The following is a 5,000-nucleotide window of genomic DNA, read 5'->3' as shown; positions in this document are numbered from 1 at the left end:
GTGGGGAGGGACGCGCCATCCTCTCGGGGGTGGACCGCGTCCTCCATCAAGCTCTGACGAGTAGGAGGGTCGCGGCGGTGTGCGCAGAAGGGTCTGGGCGTGAGCCTGCCTGGAGCCGCCGTCGGTGCAGATCTTGGTGGTAGTAGCAAATACTCCAGCGAGGCCCTGGAGGACTGACGTGGAGAAGGGTTTCGTGTGAACAGCCGTTGCACACGAGTCAGTCGATCCTAAGCCCTAAGAGAAATCCTATGAAGATGAGGTGTCCTAAAAAAACGCAGCAAACGAAACGAAACGAAGTTATTACAAAGCTTAATCATCCACTTTGACTCGAACACGAGAAAAAACATACATATATATATATATTTATTATATTTATTATATTATATTATTAAGATCCATCATGGCAACAACAGTATAGTAGAGTTGTGTAAAAAAAATATGTGTAAAAGCAATTTTTTAAACGTTTTTTTTAACCAAAAAGAAAAACGAGTCACACAAGTGCGAAACGATTATAAAATAAAATAACTTGAGCGATGTGAGAGAGAGACACACACCCATCGGGCGAAAGGGAATCCGGTTTCTATTCCGGAACCCGGCAGCGGAACCGTATACCATTCGGGCCCTCGTAAGAGTAGTTCGTCGGGGTAACCCAAAATGACCTGGAGACGCCGTCGGGAGATCCGGGAAGAGTTTTCTTTTCTGTATAAGCGTTCGAGTTCCCTGGAAACCTCTAGCAGGGAGATAGGGTTTGGAACGCGAAGAGCACCGCAGTTGCGGCGGTGTCCGGATCTTCCCCTCGGACCTTGAAAATCCAGGAGAGGGCCACGTGGAGGTGTCGCGCCGGTTCGTACCCATATCCGCAGCAGGTCTCCAAGGTAAAGAGCCTCTAGTCGATAGATTAATGTAGGTAAGGGAAGTCGGCAAATTGGATCCGTAACTTCGGAATAAGGATTGGCTCTGAGGAGCGGGGCGTGTCGGGCTTGGTCGGGAAGCGAGTCTGGCTGACGTGCCGGGCCTGGGCGAGGTGAACGGCGTTGAACGGATTCGTTCGTTCTCGTCGGGATCCGAGCTCGGTCCCGTGCCTTGGCCTCCCGCGGATCTTCCTTGCTGCGAGGCTTTCGTTGGCGGCTTGCCGTCGTCGATCGTCCTCTTCGGCCGCCATTCAACACTCAGCTCAGAACTGGCACGGACTAGGGGAATCCGACTGTCTAATTAAAACAAAGCATTGCGATGGCCCCCAAGGGTGTTGACGCAATGTGATTTCTGCCCAGTGCTCTGAATGTCAACGTGAAGAAATTCAAAAAAGCGCGGGTAAACGGCGGGAGTAACTATGACTCTCTTAATAATGAAACTAATGGATTTCATTAAGATCTTTATAAAGTGAGTTTCCACTGGTATTCACGACGTGGTAAAGCTTTCAAGGCGTTAATTACAATCTGCTTCCTATTAGCATGGTTGGTCGCCAACAACTGGTGGAGCCAATCTGGCTGACTATCCCCTTTGGTCTCCAGGTGTGCTAAGTCTAAATTGAGCACCATGGCTGCTAGTGCTATTGGCTTGCCCACTAGTGCTTTCAATGAATTCAGCCCAGGAACTTTGAGATCCAATGATGTTAACATTCCTTTCTCCACTCGAGCGACAGCTGAGGGAGCGATGTAGGTGCCATCTCGGTTGATAATCCTAACCACTGTAGACCGTTGAGGTCCGGGATCTGAGTCTGGAGATCCTGAGGATTCTCGAGGAGGACAGCATGGCTCCGACTCTGCAGGAGGGCAACAGACTGCCACGGGTCTTGAGTATGAGATTATTGCAGGAGGTGGAGGTGGAATCGTCTCCTCCCTCACTTGCTTGAGACGGGTTTCCTCAATAGCTCGAACGGTTCCCGCTATCGCTTGAGAAGCGTGAGTAACCTGTGAGGCGAATTCTGACATTTGGGCCTGATGGGCTGATTTTTCGTGAATCAAAGATTTATGAGCGGTGGTCCTCAAAGGATCGGCGGATATTATATCCTCGTTCCATGTGCCAACCCATACCTCCTCGCGGTGGGGACCGGGCAACGTTGCGGGTCGGCAATCCAGCCGCCTCGCAACGGCCAACAGGGCTCTGGCTTCAAACCTCCGGGGGGTTGCCTTCCCGTCGGGGGTTCATTCAGTAGGCCCGATCGAAACGCGAAGTATGACCACTAGCCGGCGGGGGCCTCGGCCCGCCGGCCCTACTGATCCAGTAGATTCCCGCGACTCTTCCCCTTCTCCCGAACCCGCGCCCCAGCAGCGACCTCGGCGAACCCGCGTTGCCGTAAATGCGCCCCCTGCCAGACCACCAGACGGGGCTCGCGCTCTACGGTCACGCCCTCGTATTGAGCAGGCTCCGGTTCCCGAAGTGCCAATTCAACCTTCGGGGGCGGGAGCCTCCTCGGCTCAACAGTCCATTCAGCGCGCAGAACACCAGTGCCTTCATTGCCCCAGGTCCTTCCCAACCGCCATCGGACTCGGACAGCATATGCGTCACCAGCACCGAGAGGCCTACAACGAGGGGATCAACGTTGAGAGAACGAGACGAGCGTGGTGTGATGAGGAGCTCCTCCTTCTGGCTAGAGAAGAGGTTACCGCGGCACGCCGCGGTGTACGCTTCTTGAACCAGCACCTTTTGTCGATTGTCCCTAACAGGACACTCGACTCGATTAAAGGTGCGCGGAAGAGACCGGCGTATCGGCGGCTTGTAGCAAATTTGCTACAAGAGGTTGCCGAAGCCGATGAGTCATCATCCAGCGATGGCTATCTCTCCGCGGAGGAGGTTGCACAAGCTCCTCCCCGTATCACGCCACCCAGAAACAGAACGTCATTACCTAGGCCAGACGGTCAGTCACCCGTGGATATATTTGTGGATCCGGCTCCGCGATTGGCTACCCCTCCATTGATTGAGGTGGTAGCCAATATCCACGGGTGGAACTCAGACGAGTTAGTGCGACTGGCACGCGAACACCTGATGGGTAATGACGTTCTTGCCGGCGTCTCGCGTTGGCTCGAAGTTTCCTTCCCTTCGGGCCCTTCTCTCGGCGTTGATCAGGCTAGAACGACACCAATTAGACCGCGCTGGGTTAATCCTAACCGGAAACAGCGGCGGAGGCAAGAATATAGTCGCATCCAACGCATGTTCCGTAAGGACATGTCACGTGCGGCTAAGGAAATCTTGGACGGAGCTGAGAACGAGGTTCAGATCCCTGATGTGGCCACAATGGCAGCTTTCTGGGGTCCCCTCGTATCTCAGCCTTCAACACCTGTCCGTCCTGGATTTCCCACCCCGCCTAGAGCGGAAGTTGCCTCCGTGTGGGCCGCAATTTCCATCGAGGAGGTATCGTCTATTACGATACCCCTCAATGCGGCCCCCGGTTTGGATGGTGTCTCTCCGCGTTTGTGGAGATCGGTGCCACCCTCGTTGCGAGCCCTCTTGTACAACATCGTGCTAAGTGTTGGTCGTTGGCCCCCGTCGGTTCTCGCTAGTAGAACCGTTTTCATTCCGAAGGGGGTCGACGGACCGACGGCCGCGGATTTCCGACCTATTTCTATCGTGTCAGTTGTCGTTAGACAACTGCACCGCATCCTAGCCCAGCGATTACGCCAGCTGGGACTCGTCGATTTAAAGCAGCGATGCTTTGACGACGGGTGTGCCGAGAACGTTGCTGTCCTGGCGACCATCATTCAGGACGCGCGGAGGAAGTTGAGAGAGGTTCATATTGCCTCTCTCGACGTGGCAAAAGCGTTTGATAGCGTTAGCCACTCCGCGATCAGTGACGTTCTCGAGCGCCTAGGATTGCCGGTCGGATTCCGACGGTACGTTCGGGATGTATACCAACACGGTGTGACGACCTTTGAGTCTCGTGGTCAGCGTTCGGAGTTCTTCCAATTAGGAAGAGGGGTTCGTCAGGGAGACCCACTGTCGCCAGTACTCTTCTGTCTCGCGATAGATAGAGTGCTGGCGTCTATTCCACCGGGTGTGGGATATGTGGTCGGAGAGCAACGCGTCGCGAGCATTGCTTTTGCAGACGATGTGCTGCTCTTTGCGACCACTAAGTGGGGCCTCCAGACCATCCTAGACCGTGTAGAGTCGGCAGCAAGGGAGTATGGCTTGGCTCTCAATGAGCGGAAAAGTTCGGTCCTGTCTATTGTGCCCTCAGGCAAAGAAAAGAAGGTGAAGATCATCTCCACTCCGACCTTTAGGTTGCATAGTGGTGCCTTCCTCCCTCAGATATCGTCTGTCGGTGCCTGGCGATATTTGGGGGTTGATTTTTGTCCTGAGGGTACTAAGTGTGTTCGCCACGAACTTAGAGCACACTTAGACAGGATCACGAGAGCTCCATTGAAGCCTCAACAGCGCCTTAAAATCTTGCGCTGCTTCCTGCTGCCGAGAATATTCCACTCCACGGTCTTGGGAAAAACGAACCTTGGTGCCCTCCGAAGGCTTGACCGCGAGACCCGAAGTGCTGTTCGAAGGTGGCTCAGGCTACCTCCCGATGTGGCGGTGGGTTACTTCCACGCGTCAGTCCGCGACGGCGGCTTGGGCATTCCCGCAATGTCCACCACAATTCCAGGACTCATGTACCAACGGTACATGAGTTTGAGCCAATCATCCTCGATAGCGGTACGTGCATGTGTAGACCTACCGTGGGTGCAAGAGCGCTTACGGTGGGCTAGAGCCGTACTTTACCGGGGGGGCGAAGACCTTTCCTCCCGGTATAGGAGGATGCAGTGGTGGGCGCGTCGGCTCCACTCTTCCACCGATGGGTGGGAATTGCGGGAGTGCCCAAGAACAGCCGGTTTGTCAACACATTGGGTCGATGCCGGATCTCACGCTGTGCCCGCTAGGGATTTCGTACAATATGTACATGTGCAGGTCAACAGCCTTCCTTCGTTAGTACGGACTACGAGGGGTATCAGGCGGGCCCAGCGTGACATCCGGTGTCGTGCCCATTGTGGCGTCGCGGAGACTTCCTCTCACATCAT

The 5,000-nt window shown here is 54.5% G+C and overlaps 1 pseudogene; it reads left to right on the top strand.

Moving 5' to 3' along the window:
* Positions 1 to 1,431, top strand: part of LOC143350618 (large subunit ribosomal RNA) — a 3,084-nt pseudogene extending 1,653 nt beyond the window's left edge.
* The last annotated feature ends 3,569 nt before the right edge of the window (positions 1,432 to 5,000 follow it).

Source organism: Colletes latitarsis, unplaced genomic scaffold (assembly GCF_051014445.1).
Source record: "Colletes latitarsis isolate SP2378_abdomen unplaced genomic scaffold, iyColLati1 scaffold0007, whole genome shotgun sequence".
Lineage (NCBI taxonomy): Eukaryota > Metazoa > Arthropoda > Insecta > Hymenoptera > Colletidae > Colletes > Colletes latitarsis.
This window is presented reverse-complemented; position numbering and strand designations above follow the sequence as displayed.